Raw genomic sequence first — 18,417 nt, 5'->3', positions numbered from 1 at the left:
ATATTGCAACACAAGACAGAGGGAGTATATATAAATACACCACATTCTATTTTCTGAATGTTCTTTTCATGACTAGAAATACCTAGGTGTGTTACGTAGATACAACTCAATCGGCATCAAGAAACTATATTTACTATTTTTCTCTTGAGAGGGAGGAAAGATAAAAAAAAAGTCTAACATATAACCTTATTGGCCGAGGTGACTGAGCCATACCAATATACATACCAATATACTCCAATGTGATCTAAAATAAATCAATCAATATCTCAATATCTGATACTAGTTCCGTTTATTTTAGAACCGAGAGGGGGTATGCCATATTTGATGGCGAGGCAACAGCTACGGCCACATGCGGCGCGGGCGCACGACGTCAGGGCAGGTACACGTCGAGCGTACTACTGTTTTGGCGCTGGATGATGAGCAGGTGAAGGACCAGCAGCGACGTCCCATCCCACACGGGATACTCTACGCACACATGACATGATGCAGTGGATGGATGGATGGATTGGTCACGGTTCACGGGAAAGGATGGAAGGGACCCGGCTAACCCTAGCCAGAGGGCCGGCCGGCCCCCTGGAGTACACGGCTACCACTAATCCAGCCAAACCGCCCAACAGGACGGTACTGTGTTCGCATCAATTGCCTGCTATAGCTACTATGACTGCTAGTGCTCTCTGCTTGCCCAAATCATTTTCTCCGTATTTCAGCATTACTCCCTCAATATGAAGATTTTTTTTGAGCCACTTCAAAATTTACGCCGTGTTTAGTTCACCCTCAACTTTCAACTTTCTATCACATCACATCACATTCAAAACTTTTTTACACACGTAAACTTCCAACTTTTTTTTCAAACTTCCAACTTTCCCCAAACTTTCAACTTTTTTTCAGGAACTAAACACAGCCTCAATCCATCCCAAATATAAAAGATTTTGGTTGTATATAACATCCTGTATTGAATCTGAACAGATTAGTACTACGATCTGTCCAGATTCGTAATATTAGGATAGATTCAATCCAACTAAATTTCTTTATATTTAGAATGGAGGAAGTAATATAATTGTCTTATGTTTAGGGGGTCCGCGTTATAATCATGATGTACATTATATAGTTAGTTTCTACAAATTTTTGCTGATCCAACAGGGAAAAATGGCCCCATCAAATGGGGCTAGATCCGTCCCTGCTTTAGAACGTAGAAAAATATATACACTTCTCACATGAATTAAATACTTCTATTGTAGAGGAGACCTCACGCCCTCACCGAATTTATTATTTTTTTTCAGCATTCTCATATTGTCCCATCATATGGGTTGACAAATGCGGAAAAATACGTCACCCAAGCTAATCTAGAATTGTTTACTTTTTGTCTTTTTAAAATATATTTACAAATAGACCCTTAGAAAAAAATTATCTTAGGAATGGACTATTTTTATGGCGCTAGCATCATTGTTGTCGTGGACCAACGTGACGGCACCAATAACATTGACACTAACGCTATCCCCCCTCGCCTCCCACAAGTCACATATGGGAAGGGGGCCAATGTCAATTATACCGACACCAAGGACCTAATTATAATTTTTTTTAAAAAAATACTTATTAGATAGGAAAATATTTACAAATAGGTCAATATTGGTGCCGATGACCTATTTGCATTTAATATTTTTGGAATAAAAAATAGAAATGGATTCAACCATGTTCCATTTCACGATGATCGGTTCAGGTCAAGCAAGGATCGAGCAATCAAAGCATATATACCCATGTTCACAGACACCAAATACTAATTCATTCGTCCCAAAATAAGCAAAGGATATATGTATGTGATAACAATCCGGCCCAGGTGAGATTGGTCGAGGCCCAATAATTTAAGGTTGCCCGGACGCCAACAGTTCTTTGGCACACCCACTCAGGGAAAGGCCCAATCTCCCTGAAAGACTAGTCCAATAGAGGAATGGTGGCTCTCCTTTTTAAGTTAGCTTCCTCCTCCCAAGTTAAGTAAGGTGAGATTATTCATAGGCACACACGATCACCGCCCGACTTTGGCGTCTTTACCAGTGGGTAATAGTGGAGGATGTCCTCATCAGTATGTTTGGTAGAGCTCCAACTCCTAAATTTAACTTTAGGAGTTAGATTTGGAGTGGAGTTGTGGAGCTACCTAAATCCAGCTTCACCTATATAGTTTATTTTGTGAGAATGTCCCACCTAGCTTTACTCATTTTAAGTGAAGCTGAAACTGTTGCCGGTACTGGAGCTCAATCTGAACATCACTGAACTGAACGGAGGGGGCAGGTTAATAGGCGATCAGGTGAGGCACGTACGCCTCCCCTCTCCCCCATCCCCAAATGAATGGCCACCCCTTGAATAGCCCTGGCCGTCGTGCGCAGGCACACCGACACCCCAAACCAAATCGGCAATTAAATCCGCCACGCCACCCCCTCTCTCTGCGTTGCATTCCTCCCCTTTCCCTTCTTCCTCTCTCGCACGCACGAACGCAGTATGCTCTGCTCGCGATCGGGACCAAACGGTGGTTAGCTGCTTCATAGTTGATCGTGTTTTGGTCTGCTTTGTCTTCTCCCCGTGTCCGTTATCTCCAAAACACCTACTGATTACTACGCCGATGTAATCGTGTTTAATTACCCTGCTGATTGGTTAGCTGTGGCGTGTCGTCGCTGTCGATTGATCTCTTTGGAAACTGAGATGGGTAATACTCCTAAATTTATTTATCCTAATTTATTGTAGATGGAGAGATGACTAATTTAATGTGTGTGTGTGCACGTATGGATGGCGTCATGGAAATTTTGATCGATCATGAATACTCCCTCCATACTCATAAAGTAAGTCATTTAGGATATCGACACGGTCTTCAAAATACAACTTTAACTTCTTGTTTCTATAAAAATATTCATTGAAAAGTGATATATGTATACTTTTGTGAAAATATTTTTCAAGACAAATATATTCATATAATTTTTACATTTACAAATTCAACAAGTTGAGAGTTACTCCCTCCGGTTCCATTTTAATTGACGTTTTGGACAATGACACGGTCTACGAAATATATTTTTGACCTTATTTTTCTATTATAATATATACAATAAATAAATGTTTGTTTACTTTTATTACAATGCTTTGAAAGATAAATATATGTATGTTGTTCTAGTTTCTTTAAACTAAATATTTTTAAAGTTATTGATGGTTAAAGTTATAAAAATTTGACTTTAACCTTATCCAAAACGTCAATTAAAATGAAACCGGAGGAAATATTCATGATTTATATTCCTAAGATTTGACTTAAACATTGTCCTAAATGACTTCTTTTACGAGTATGGAGGGAGTATGAATATGGTTTGCAGATTTCAGATTTGTTTGTCTGAGCCGTCCAATCTTTGTGCGGGATTCAGTTCATTGCTTCTACGCCTTGATTAACTAGTGGTTTCAGTAGTTTTCGTCAGTCGCCTAAAACTTCTACGGAGTAGTATTTTTGAACCACTTGAGATTACGCAGTTTGTTACAGTGGTATATTAGATGAAACTTTAGCACAGATCAGTGGTGACGAAATTTATGTCTCTTTCCTTCGTAGCAGAAAAAAAGAGAAAGGAGTGGAGATCAAATAGTAAAATCCAGCGGCCAAAAGATGACATATTAGGAAAAATAATTCACCTCACCATTGGATACTCACCAATATAAAATACGACCTTGGCTACGCGGCACATTGTTTTCCTCGGTGCACAAGTGGATAATGCCAATAGTTATATGTATCAGCACCAACAACTTGCTCTAATGATCCGTGCTTAATCTTTCAATTGATACAGAACCCCACTAATCAAGTACTCCCTTTGATTTTAAATATATAATATGACTAGAAAAAATGCCCATACATGATAACGGTATATGCTATTTTAATTTTATTATTGCTATACGTTTTAGTTAAGACGAGAACTCGTTTGGATATATATTCTTTTAGAAAATCAAAAGATGCAATTAGGAGTCTGATCGTCTTAAGTTAGCATGCGAGTTTTTTTAAAAAGATTTCTTATACGATTCCTTCTGTATTAACTAAAGCAAACGAATTTAAAAACCGACTCAAATAGGATCTATATTTCTAAAACCGAACAAACTTAAAAACCAACTTATAGGGGTGAGTATGCGTGAGTTGTAAGTGTCTGTGCTGTACTGTGTAATTGTAAAAAAAACCGACTCATGCTCAGATGATGTACTAATGTACCGGTAAAAACATCTTTAATTTTTATAATAGTATATATTAACTTTTAAAAACATTATTATTGTTATAATTGGTACGCATAACTTTTATTTTTATATTTTTTGCAGAATAAAGTAAAATATATGATACAAATGGTATGTCAAAAGCTAAATGGTTGAACATACTCCTAAAGTTAAAGGTGCCATGTATTAAAAATCGAAGAAAGTGGTTAATTAGTAATTATTTGGAGTGCGTAAGAAGATCTCGATGCCGTAAGATTAATTAAGCGACGGTGACGTGCTGCGACCTTTGGTGGAGAAGTAGTAGGTTTGGTTGCGCCAACGCTATCGAACAAATTTCATTGGGGATGTTGAGCTTGTGCCTTGGTCACATAGATTTAAATGGCGAGACAGATACTCCGTATATTGTTTCCATGTGAAAGCTCATATTCTTTCAAACCCTTCACCTTATGCAAGGGAAAGCTCTTCCCTAGTCTCCCTTTTTTTTCTTAAAATAATTACCGGGGAATTCTTGTCATATCAATGAATTTCAATCTAGGTCCCTAGCCAATCAAATGGGGTGGGAGATTAGTGGGTCCAATAATTCAGGGCCTCTTTGGAAAACTACCACTGCAAAATTTGAACCATTATGTTGGTTGGTCTCTGTTTATATATAGGAGTTTCTCGTTAGTTAGTTACTTAAATGTACTTACGAATTTGGTATTAACGAGAAAGAAAAGCCCATAGTTCTAGAAGATGCAAAGTAAACAAGTTGATCAGAAAAAATAGGTTAAGGAAGATCAACAAATGGATATCCTACACCAGTCACTCTCTAGATCTTTTGCAAAGGATGAAAGGAGTACCTTCTCTTGGCATATCCGTGATGGTAGAACCTAGGCCACTTCGTTTAATTTTATTTCTTTCTTTATTTTCTTTCTCCTATAGGTTTACTCAAATGTGCAAGCAAAAAATATCCAAGACATGGAGTTCATAAATGTAATCCTTTTTCCCTATATGAGCACGCATTACGAATATATATATTTATGAACTATTCATCTGCACAGACGCGAATTTACATGTTGGAATAAGAAAAACTAATAAACCCCTATATATATAATGTATTCAAAGAAAATTACACTCTTGAAACTAAGGATTTTGTTTCATTACAAGTTGCGTAGCATATATCGGATTAATTATTAGAACCTTTTTTTAATCCTTTTTAGCTATTTTTATCTCTTAAGGATAACTAAGGATTTATCTCACTACTCTTCTTTTTATTTCTTTCAGTAAGAACCTATTGGTTGTGTGTCTTGTAGCTGAGACTAGGAATGCAATACATTTCCAATAAAAAAAGGTACTCGAAGAAAAAAAAGAACAATGAAATGCAGTGGCTGGTACGCTGTACACGAACATTGCAGGTCGTTTTCGTTCCATTTGTCATGCGAATTTAAGCAAAAGTTAACTTGTACGAGTGAACTAGCTAGATAGCTTATCGTGCTACTTGATCCGTTCGTCCAATTGTTGGACTTGGACTTTTGTGAGTCACTGGTAGAGTATGTATATATGTGCATGGACCCGGTGGTTGCAATCATCTGTGTCATGGCACCAAGTTTTGGATCATATTAGTGGATTAATTAAACTGTAATTGACATGGCCACATCAACCAGAAGTGTACCAGCGTGTGTGCACGAGTGTGCTTAGCTTGGCTTAGGTCACTCATAAGCCGCACGGTTGGGTTGGGTGAAGATTGTTCTACTCCCTTGCTCGCGTCAATTTTTTCGGCTAATTATTGGATTTGCTTGGAGATGAATAGTAGACTTCAATAATAAACAGTGTTCATTTATCTGAGGAAGAAACCTGATGGTTGACCTAATTAATTATAAACCAAACAAGTAAGTAACTAATAATAAATGGTCTAAGCTATTCAATAAGATAAATTTTTCAAAAACATATTTTTAGAAACATTTTAATCCATGGTAGTAATTAGGGAAGTGTTCCGCAGGTCGGTTGCAACGGCTGCAGCTGAAGCTATGGGCTGCGAACAATGAGTGCGGCACTGTTCGTGCCGGCAGTCGAACATGCCCTATATGGATAATTTGAAATTAATGGGACCGTCGGTTACTCGGTTATGTGAATGATTACTGTTTTGTGAGGGATTTTTTCTATCCCGTGAAAAATATGTCATATCAATTGATCTTCATGTACAGGGGAAAAACCAACTTTTTATTACTCTATTTTGAGTCCTTCATAAGAACTTGTTTGTTTAATCCTCAAATCATGGGAAATAATCCCACATCAAAATTAAGTGTACAATATATCCTCTCCAAACCCCCTTAATCCTTTTATGGGAGTGATTAACAGAATAAAGTCTAAAGCATATCCATGGTAACCAGCGGTGGTGTCATCGTCGGTTATTTTGGGTGGCCACCCAACTTCTTGTGATTATCCGTATAAACTAGTGTTGTGTTATTTGGGAAGAAGGGACTAGACTTTAGTCCGGACTAAAGTCTAAAGTCTAGTCCCTTTTTCACAAACACTACCTTAGAGATTGACTAGATTATTTATATTAAATGCGTAGCATAGTTAGATTTTTCTGGCTCTAAAAAAATCAGATTGATCAGATTGTTTATATCAAATGCGTGGCATAGTTAGATTTTCCTGGCTCTAAAAAATCAGCGAAACACGGTTAATCAGTAGCTAGAAGGAGAAACCACAAGCCATTTTCTTCGATGGAAAGGAGAGCTAGTGCACTCAAGATGCTACTAGCAATGTGGTCACTCTTCTCTCTGCGTGGTTCTGGACCTGCATGCAAGCCTGCCGGCTCTGCAAACGCACTGTACTACTGCTGCTGCTCTCTAGGCAGCAACAGTTTCGCTTGTTTTTTCCCCCTCGAAGAACCGCATAAAGCTACAAACAAACATATACACGGATGATGCCCATTAGATTCCATCACAAAACTTGAGAGGCAAGAGGACCACACTGCATCCACAAATACATATACATGCATCTCTGCATCACTGCATGTATGCTTCCTCTCTCAGTCTCTCACACATTTGTAGCAGTAATACCCTGTCACCTACTCCTACTATGCTTCTCTTCTCTGAGAGTCAGGGCACTGCTTGTTGCAAAGCACAATCCCATTGCATGCTACAGTACACTGCTACTATACAATTCATGAGTGTACACTACATGTATCATCAGAAGTTCAGTACATGCAGCAGCACTGTAGCAGTAATATTTCAGTCTTTCAGAATGGATGTATACATGGATGGACAATTGCACACTGGCTTTTAGGACCATCTTGGAATGATGCTAATATAGTACCATACCAACTTTTTTAGTTTGAATAGTAAATGTGATGGTTTGGTTTGATGTTAAATTGTTGATAATGCCTCTGTTCAATTTAACATAATTTTAGAACTTTCTTAACCACAATATGTAGAATTTTGCTTCTAATTGGCATAAATCTAAACATAATGAGTAGTGATTTACAATGATACCATACCAAAACATGGATAGTGTCAAAACCACCAATATTTACCAATATTTTAGGTTACATTTAGAGGTAGAGGTAGGGTATTTTACCTCTCCGGGTGTAGAACAATCCATTAATGCATAATTAATATGATTTTTTTAGAAAACATATCTTTAGTAGTTTAGGAATTTCGGGCGTAAAAAAACCCGAGTGGATTGAAGTTAGAAAGAGGTGATAAGTGATACATCTTTAATAGGATACTACTAATACCAAACAAGTTCTTAGCTGGTGAGAGCCGTAGCAACTAGCAAGAAATTAAACAGGGTTTATAAAACTACCGTTATCACGATTATCACATGCGGTAACCTTTTCTATTTGTGAAACCACGGTATACCTCGCGGTAACCGCCAAACCACATGGTGACGGTAACCCTACTGTAAACGGTTTGATAAGCCCTAGTGCCAGCAGTGTATCTACTCCCGTGCTGGGCTAGGGCCAAGGGCCAGCTGCGTGCACGCTTGTGGGCCCAGGTGGAAAACCCTTGCAGCCGTGCCCCACCTGATATCACGGTGAATTCCGACCGTACGCTTTGGATCGGACGGCCCTGCGCGCCGGGCCCCGCTCGGGTGACATACCGGATCAAGCCGTTGATGCAGCAGTGCACAACTATTCGCCCCCGGGCTACTGCCGTTCAGGGGCGGAGCTATAGTAACAAGGCCGGTGTCAGGCGACACCGACGATTTTCGACAAAACGTATAGCAAAACTGCTTATCCATATATTATAACACCATGATCTAAGTGTAATTAGTATAATATGACACCGATAGACACGTTATAACACTAACGAATCGATTTTCTAGATCTGCCACTGCTGCCGTTTATCCTCCTTTCCAACGACTAAAGCAATCACGATCTTGATCAGGATCCGTCCATCGTGAAACCAACGGCTCTAGTACGAGCATCAGAGAGACTAACCGTAAATTTTTTTTTCGATGTACAAATGTCACCATTGCTGAAGAGAAGCTCAGGAGGGTGGTATGTTTTCAATGGTAAAAAAGTTACTAGTATTCAGTAAACCGGAGATTGTTCAGGCGAAGAAGGATGGCAGCATGCGTCCATGAGATTCTGAGAGCATTTTCAGGGGATGCTGGGGACTCCAGCGGCAGACAGGCACCGGCAGAACATGATGCTGCTTGCAGCAGCGTAGCACAGAGCCTGTGGTGCCACTGAGCGATCGACGCGTTTGATGCAACGTGGTAGCTGCAGCACAGCGCTCTCTTCGTCTTGAACTATAACTATTTTATTTATTTTAAAATATACTTCCTCGGTTTTAGCATATTTATATCTAGATTCATTAACATATATACGAATATAGACAATGCTAGAAAGTCTTATAACCTGAAACGGAGGAAGTAGCTATTTTTTTTCCAAACGGTCATCCTCCTATCTCGAGTGCTTTTTCAACCAATCATAATTTTCTAATCATTTAATTTCACTTACTTCTTTAATTATCATACAAATACATAGGAATATGTATATTCTGGAACCGATTGACGAGTAACTTACTAGTTAGTCATATCCAGATTTGTACTCCGATTTAATTTAAGGTTCTTATATTTTGAAATAGATGTAATAATAAATAATAGTGTATGGCTCATAGGTGGGCCGTAGTTTCTCCAGGAGCTCACATCAGCTGTTACTTCCACGGAAAAGCAAGGCAATGGCGACTGTTCCTGCCTCTTCTCATCAGCCATTGCCATTGCCAATGCCAACGCTGTCCTCTTCAACAATTGACAGGCCATTTAATTCGATCCATGGACTGAAAGAAAATATTTGTACATACAAATACTCTGCTAGCACTACCAGATATAATAGCTTTTCACTGAAAAGTAAAAAAGGTAAAATGGTAGTACTGTGCTACAGCAAAGGGGGTTCATTTGAGAGAGAAATCAAGGAGAGCTGCATCATTTGCTCCATTGAAAGGGAAACAGAAGAAAGTCTACAATGCGGTCGTCCTCAAAAGTGGGACCCACTATGATTGTCGATGAGACCTGGCCCACATGCAAGGGCATGCTATTTATTTTTCACTGTTATTTTTTTCTCAGTTGGTAATTCAACTATCAAAGGGATTGCATGGAAGAAATGTTTATTGGAAAATAATAATAATTCAGTGGGCTTTGATGATCTTATATACTCAAGTGCAAGCCCCTTGCTTCCCTCTAGGCTTTATCACCTGCCTTTTTGTTTTTTTTTCTCTTGGTTTAGAAAAGATGAGACATTGGTAGAGTGAAGATTTCCATAATCAAACATGGCATCATTTCGGTTCAGTGTTGCAATAATAAAATGCAGAGCCCTGATGTAATGACCAAGAACTAGAGAGAAAGAGGGCAGAAAAGATTGGGTCCACAGGCCTCTCTACAGCTCCACTTTCACTTTGTGTGTGGTAATTTTCCTTTTTGCCCCTGCAAGAAAAGCAAATGCTTTTGGTGCCTTTGTTTGCGACAAAACAAAGCAGGTTTTGCATCTAATCAACCCTTGCTCAGTGGTTGATAGTGATAGGGGTGATGATGGTATTTACAGTGATGATGATGAGAGGGTTTGTTTTGCAGAAAAGAGACTCTGGTTTAGTTTTAGTGGTTGTGCCAAAGTTCATCATTTGTTTTTCTTCAATGTATTTTCCTGGGACTTTTACTTTAGGAAAATGTTCCAGAGCGAACGCTTTCTCGCTAAAATTAACACCTCCAAATTCAAATTCAAATAGGAGTAATCTTCTTTTTCAACAATGGAAGAAAGATGGGGCGATTTGATCAATCACTGTTTCCAAGTAGGAGTAACTGCAACCGCAATTGCATCCACAGTCTGAAACAATTCTGAAGTTGAGAACAGCGAGAGCTTCTAAACACTTCTGAAAGTAGAACAAAACAGCAAACAGATTGTCAAGTACACTTTCAGGAAAGGCCATTGTTACGTAGTGATGGAAAAGAACTAGCTTGCGGTGATCATCTTCTTCCACCCGGACTGAAGTCTGAAGAATCAAAAGTTGCAATGGCTGGTGATGAGAGTGATGGCAATGCAGTCGCCTTTACGTTCTCTGCTCCCATTGGGCTGGAAATTGGAATCTCTCACCGCATGATGCATACGCCGCAGGCCTGCAGCTCTTTCATCAGCAGAGCTAAGATATTAGCAGTGGATTCATGGAGCTCTTTGTGCAGTAATTGAATTTGTTCTTTTGATCTCTCTCTCTCTCTCTCTCTCTCTCTCTCTCTGTGACACACACACACACTTTTACAAGAAGCAGTTTAGCACTAGCAGGGCATGATTCGCTTTCACCTCCGTTCTGTTATTTAACCTGCCCAGTGGTATTACTGCTTTATCATTCGGATAGTTTTGTTTTGGTTCTAGAAGAGTCTACAAATTTTGGTCCTTCCAGAAGCTTCCAGATAGTTTGTTTTGTAATTTTTGTTTAGGGGGGAAAATAGTTCAGGCATCCGGGATCGTGTTCCTTCTGTTTATTCAGAGACCAAACATCCAGCCTGACGTGAGATACTGGTCCGCAGGCCACTGTCTTGGCCCAATATAACTACACAAGCCTAGTTACATGCATGGCTTTCTCTAACGAAAACGAGAAGGAAAAGGTATATCGGAGGTCCCTCAACTTGTCATCGAGTTACAAAATCGTCTTGAACCGCAAAACCGTATACAACGTGTACCCCAACTTACAAAACCAGTGCAAACTCCCTCGGCGGTTTTGACTCCGGTTTTGTCCGACGTGGCAGCTGACTCCGCGTAGGACCCACGTGGGTCCCACATGTCAGCCTCTTCTTCCCCCTCACCTCTCCGCCTCTCTTCCTCTCTCCTCTTTTTTTCTCCCTTCTCTCATCAGTTGGGACTTGGGCAGGGCAGCCGGCGGGGGAGGAGGTCGGTGGAGGAGTAATGAGAAGCTCAAAATAGAGAAAAAGCATAGCCGCACAGCAACCATTAGGCGTTCCTCCTCAGTTACGCATCACAAATTGTTTCAGACATTTAGCGTCACCAACGAAGCAGGTAGAATGATAAAAAGGAAAAACAGGAATGGAACACAACAAGTGTTCAGATCCCTATGTTCCTGTAGGCTATTAAGCAACTAGCTCATAGAAGTCATACTATTCTCATCCAGCACACTACCATCATCAGTTCACCACCACAAAAAAACTCATCAAATCTTCCATAGGCTGTCGCGGCAGAGCAAAACTTCCTGTGCATCAGCTCACCGGTTTACCTCTTGAGGCGGAAGAAGATCACCACGGCAACAGCTGCCACGGCGGCGCCGACGGCCGCAGCTCCATCCATCACCGGCCACGAGACCCCGCTCCTTGCAGAGGGCCCCAGGTGTCGGAGCAGCCACCGTCTCGTCCTCCGCAGCGGCAGCGGCGGCCTTGGCCCTGGCCCTCTCCTTCACGGCAGCGTAGGACTTGGCGGTCACGCCCAGCTGCTACCCCGTCGCCTGCGCCTGCTGCACCGTGCCCAGCTGCTCCGTCACCGTCGCCCGTGGAAAGGGAATGAGAAAGGAAGAGAGGTAAGTCTAACCAGATGTCATCAATTGGTCGTGTAACCATGGTCAATGCAGTCTTGAGTGCCATTCCAATTTATCTTTTGGTCGCAATTGATGCACCCAAGTGGGTTATCAAAGTAATTGGTAAAATCCGTTGTGGCTTCCTCTGGGCGGGCAAAGCTCAAGCAAATGGAGGTTGCTGCCGAGTTGCATGGACAGGTATGTTCTCCTAAGGAATACGGAGGACTTAGTGTAGAATCAAGGAGGCCAACTAGAAGGGGATGAATAGACGGTTTTAAAATTTAATGGCACTTAAACAAAACTAACCTAAGTTGTTAGGCAAGGTAAGGTGCAAGGTTAACTAAGCAACTAAGTTAAGTTTTGCAAACCTAGGTGATATGGGCTCAAATATGTCTCTATGAATGTAAATAGCACAAATGTAAATGCAACAAATAAATGAGACAAGAGACAAGGAATTTTTCACCGAGGTTCAGAAACTCGCCGGTTTCCTAATCCCCGTTGAGGCGAGCCCAACTCCACCGCTCAACCACGAAGCCACCGCACGCCCCCTTCGTCAAGGGGTGGGCAAGGCGGGAGCCGGCCCACGGAGAGGACTACCCAAGCCTCGATCACTCGGGGTAGTTCTTCCTTCACTCCGAAGGTGGTGAACTCCAAACCACTCACAAATGGCGTCGGGCCTCCTCTACAATCTCCTCGGAGAGGTCACCGGGCAACACCTACACAAGCCGTCTAGGAGGCGGCAACCTCCAAGAGTAACAAGTCTAGGATGCTTGCCGAGGATGATCAAGTGCCACACTAGCTAAAACAATGAAGCAATGCACTTGGATTGGCTTAACTCACTCTCTAACACCTCACTAGATAAACTAAATGCACAAGGGTGTGAGAGCTCTTGCAAGGGTTCAAAATAATGGAATGGAGTGCCAAAACCTTACCCTTGCTGCTGGGGAGTGGGTATATATACCCCCAACCACCAAAACTAGCCGTTGGAATCGAAATCTCCAACTTTGTGCTCTGCTGGTCAGACCGCCGTTGTGAGGCCGGTCAGACCGGACTACTTTGTAACGGCTAGGGCAATCATTGAGCCCACTCAACCTGGCCGGTCTGACCGCAATGTAGTGCCCGGTCAGACCGTCCACGGCTCGGTCAGACCGCCGTCGGCTCAGTCTGACCGGTTGCGGCTTTGGCGGCTCTGTATCGCCACCAAAAACCAGACCAGTGCAATAGACCAGTGGGGCCGGTCAGACCGGCCTTACCACGCCGGTCAGACCGCTAACAGGCCCGGTCAGACTGGCCTAAGGCCCACGGTCAGACCGCAGGTCACTTTTCAGCTCAACCGACCGTTAGTAAAACGACGATATCTCTTGACTCGGGTCTCGGAATTTGGTGTTTTTGGACTTTATGGAAAGCTTATTCAAAGGGCTATCCAACCCATGAACAATCCATCCAAGAAACACAACTTTTCTCAGGGAGAAAGGGCTTACACTCCAAAGGATACTCCACCGGACATAACCACATGAGGCTACCCAAACCTATAGGATTTGCCCACATCTCTCTTTGTTTAGGACTTGAGAAAACTCACCACACTTGGCTAGACAAGCCCACCAAATACACCTACATGCATATGAACTAATATGGCACAAGATCATCCACAAGCTCGCTTCATAGACCCCACTTGATAGTACGGCGCCTATCTAGCAAATCCGGTCTACACCAAACACCAAGACCGGGAAAAGACTAAGAAAACATTCTTAGCTACATTATACCTTTGCCTTGCGCCATCCATCTTGGGGTCAAGCTTGAGTCGAGATCAACACTTGTGACCATTTGATTCAACCATGTTTATACCAAGGTATTTACCATCATTTGTCAAGACTTTCTTCTCATCACAAGCTTGATTTCATTCTTGCCAACATGGCGATGTCCTTGGCTTGGTGACCATTAAACCATGGTGTCATCCATTATCTTTCATCTCATCAAAGAGATGAGATGAAAGATAATTTCAAATCAAGGTAGAGATCTTATAATGAACAAAATATAGAATAAGCTCTCCCTCAAGATGTGCATACATATGGATATGAAGAAATGCATATGCACATAATCAATCAAGATCAATGAGGGAGCTCACACTATATTTGAGAGACCAAGTTAGAATATGTGAAGTTTAATACATACCTCCTATCATTTTTACTTTCATATCCAAATAAGACTAGTCAAAGAAAGACTCATAAAAACGTTAGTCTCATATAATTAAATTTGTCATTAATCACCGAAACCAAATTAAGGCACTTGAACTTACACTTAGCGTACCAAATTTGGAGCTGATGGGCATTGCTCTTCGCTCCCGGTGGTCATGGATGCAAAGAGTGCCATCGGACAAGCCATGGCAAGGTTTGACAATCCCAACCTTGCATAAGGAGCAGGCCTTTGTAGCGGCATCAACCATTTGTCACTTAGGGGATGGGAGGACAATCCTCTTTTGGGAGGATAGCTGGTTGCGAGAGGGATGCATACGGTCCATTGCTCCGTCCATCTTTGAGCATGTGCCCCCTCGCATCAGGAGACGCCGGACGGTGTCGGAAGCGCTCCTTAACCGCCGATGGATCAGAGACATCCAGGGCGCGCTGGGGACGCAAGCAATCCTAGATTACCTGAAGCTTTGGTCGCTTGTACAATCCGTTGATTGTTCTACTGCTATCTCGGATCGTCTAAGTTGGAAATGGGAGAGCTCAGGTAAATACACCTCAAGGTCATCTTATCAAGCCCTGTTCTTTGGTCGCATCCCCTTTTAATTAGAACCAATCTGGAAATCCCATGAACCTCCGCGCTGTCGTTTCTTTCTGTGGTTGGTCGCACTAAATAGGTGCTGGATTGCTGATCGTTTACGTAGCCGTGGCATGCCACATCCTGATAGCTGCGACCTCTGTGATCAACAAGAAGAAAGCATTGACCACATTCTAATCAGTTGCCCGGAATCAAGGCAGTTGTGGTGGTGGTCATTGAGAGCAATAGGTCACTCGAAGTGCCTACCGATGAACGAAACTTCATTCAACCATTGGCTGTGTAGCAGCTAGCTGAAAATCCGAGAGTCTCAACGTTGGAGTTTCGATACGGTAGCAACACTTGTGGCTTGGACGATCTAGAAGGAACGGAATGCTAGAGTCTTCAACCAAAGTTTCGGGGCATGGACAGATGTGGCGAGGGGAATGGCTCAAGAGGCAACGCTTTGGCGTCAAGAGAATTCGGCAATCCCCACCCTACTCTTCCGAGAGAATCATGGTAGCCAAAATGTGCTGCGAGAATTAGGCCTTTGATTTTGTAATGCTTTCCAGTCCCTGTCCCCTGCTACTCTTTCTTTAAATGTAAATAACCTTTATTTCTCTTAATGGAAAATTTTCGCCTCTGGCGTATTCCCGAAAAAAAAGGAAGAGACGTGGAGAGGGAAGGAGGAAGAAGAGGCTGACATGTGGGACCCACGTGGGTCCCACGCCGAGTCAGCTGCCATGTCGAACAAAACTGGAGTCAAAACAGTCAAGGGACCTAGTTTGCACTGGTTTTGTAAGTTAGGGGACACGTTGTATCCGGTTTTGCGGTTTAAGGACGATTTTGTAACTCGATGACAAGTTGAGGGACCTCCGGTGTACTTTTTCCAAAAGAGAAAAAATGTTCCATGCATCTTGGGCCAGCTCCGTCGGCCTTGGAATCAAATCATTTTCAATGAATTCAAAAGGAGAACCTAAACTGCTAAGCCGTGCTTATAGTTAAAAAAAAGAAAGAAGCAACTTACGCAGGAAATCCCTTTGGATAACTGCTATCACTGGACTTGGGATTGATAGTGCCGCTGCAGAGAGAATAGATTGGTCAATTCTTCAAATTGTGCAAGGTCCTGATGAGCGGGAGAGGGATGTACCCATGGAACATGATGAGATGTTTGTGTTATTGGGGTTGAGGGATGAAGATGGGAGGGCAGCAGAAGCGTTGAATGCCGGTGTTGTGGAAGAGAGTACAAATGATCTGTAAAATGCTGAGGGTGTGGCTGTCCCTGTAGACGATGACATCCCAAAAGAGCATCACTATTCCTATGATATGGAACACCCTGTGATTACTAAAGACACTTCTTACCCTACCATGAAGCAATTTAGACTAGCCATCAGACAATATACAATAAACAAAGAGTTTATCCTAAACATAGAAAAGTCTGATCCTACAAGATTTATCGGCAGATGTATCGCTGAAGGATGCCCTTGTAGAATCTTGGCAGTTGGCACACAGGACACCAGATGAAACACTAATCACGATATATTAATTTTGATATATATGTTTTTCCTTATAATGTTGTTATTGCCTATAACTTACCTAGTATTGATTATTTGTTTTGCTTGTTGTTGCTGTTGCAGGTCAATGATCTAGTTGATGTCCACAAGTGTAGTTCTACCAGTAGGATAAGAGCTCCTATGGCTTCTCTAGGTTGGGTTGCATCCAAGGCAACAAAAATTCTGAGGACGACTCCAAATATGGCCGCAAAAGAGATGCAAGAAAATTTGCAGGATGAGTACAAGTAACAATTGGATACGACACAGTGTATAGGGGAAGAGCTAGGGCACTTGATGAGATGTAAATTGGATAAAGGAAATAAAGGATCTTCCTGTTGTTGAACTAGCAGACAAACAAAGGGCAAAAATCATGAAACTTTTTAATGATAGGAGGAGGATTGGAGCGAGAGTACATGGGCGTATACTACCAGTTGTGGTTCTTCAATGTAACTCAAGGACTAGAGGCTCATGACACTTGAAGGTGTATCCGGCTGCAGATTATAGTGCAGAGACGAAAGATACAACTAATGATCAGCTGAGGCATGTTGTTACAAGCAAAACAATGGAGTGTACATGCTTTGGATGGCAGCACACGGGGAAGCCCTGCCAATATGCACTTGCATTTCTTACTACACAAAGAAATGTTTATATGAATCTTTACATTAATGAGTGCTATTCCGTAGAAAGGTTCAAGGCTGCATATCAGGGGGAGATATGTCCTATGACAGACAAGTCCCAGTGGCCCAAGGTTGATAATGGTTTTGTACTTCATCCACCAGTATGTAAAAGAAGTGCTGGGAGGCATCGAAAAGTTCGGATCAAGGGTTGCTTGGAAAATGGTGCCAAAAAGAGGTAAATTGTCGAACTCATATTAATGTCCACATGAGAAAAATAGTATCCATAAGATCTGATACATTATGTTTTTTTTTTCATATAATGTCAAACTCATATTAATGTCCATATGAGAAAAATAGTATCCGTAAGATCTAATACAATATGTTTTTTTTCATATAATGTGGTAGGAAGAGAAAGACCAAGAGAGGGAATACATCAGGAGGCAGTACATCCAAGTCTGGGCCAAGAACACCAAAAAGGAGCAAAGCCTCAACAAGTTATTGAAGGCCCTGGTGTATAGACAAGGAGACAACTTGCAGTAGCACTGATAGGACGGAAATCACAATCCACAATTTCTCCAAAGTCACCAGCCAAAATTTCCAAGCCATCCAAGAAGATGACTCCAAGGAAGAAAAAGAACTGAATTTTTCTGTGGGATGTTGAAGATGACATATAAACTCATTTAAGTACCTCTTGGTAGATGCTTAATTTTGGACCTGCAAAACTAAATCAATCAACTTTCCTAGTCTCTTTTCCTCCGGGGAAGAAAAGTGTCTTCTTCCTTGGTTTTACCACATGCAATCACATCACCTACATACAACCCCGTTGTCGTCTCCAAAATGCTAACCACCTTGCAAATCCTCCCAGTTCGAAAAACATTTCCGTAAACGGCCATCTCAAGCAGATCAAGCTCCTCATCTGCAAAAAATGCATTGTTGTTTATAGTAAATATTTAGAGAAGTATATTTATAGAAGTCTTCTCATATGTGAAATTAGCTTGCTGCTTGGAGGAAGGGAAGAGAGGACATGACCTTCTCAACAAGGTATAATGTATTAATGCCATATGTATTAACTAATAAACTATAATACAATTTTATATCCTACATTCAATATTTCTTATTTTCTTCTCAACAAACTGCACGACAAGGTATACAACTATGCATGCTCTACTGAATTTCTGATTTAATTTGCAAAGATAGGATGTGCCTTAACGCTATAGCTGTAAGGCGGTGCTGGATCACCATACCTCGCCACACCGCCTTAAAAACAAT

General features: G+C 41.6%; 1 long non-coding RNA gene across 1 annotated transcript; it reads left to right on the top strand.

Moving 5' to 3' along the window:
- The first annotated feature begins 12,123 nt into the window (after positions 1–12,123).
- Positions 12,124–18,209, top strand: LOC127767987 (uncharacterized). The gene is made up of 3 exons (XR_008016540.1): positions 12,124–12,224; positions 16,616–17,383; positions 17,554–18,209. It is a non-coding gene; the product is annotated as an uncharacterized LOC127767987 (long non-coding RNA).
- The last annotated feature ends 208 nt before the right edge of the window (positions 18,210–18,417 follow it).

The sequence above is a fragment of the Oryza glaberrima genome, chromosome 3, assembly GCF_000147395.1.
Source record: "Oryza glaberrima chromosome 3, OglaRS2, whole genome shotgun sequence".
NCBI lineage: Eukaryota > Viridiplantae > Streptophyta > Magnoliopsida > Poales > Poaceae > Oryza > Oryza glaberrima.
The sequence above is the reverse complement of the archived record's forward strand: the minus strand, read 5'-3'. Positions and strand labels throughout refer to the sequence as shown.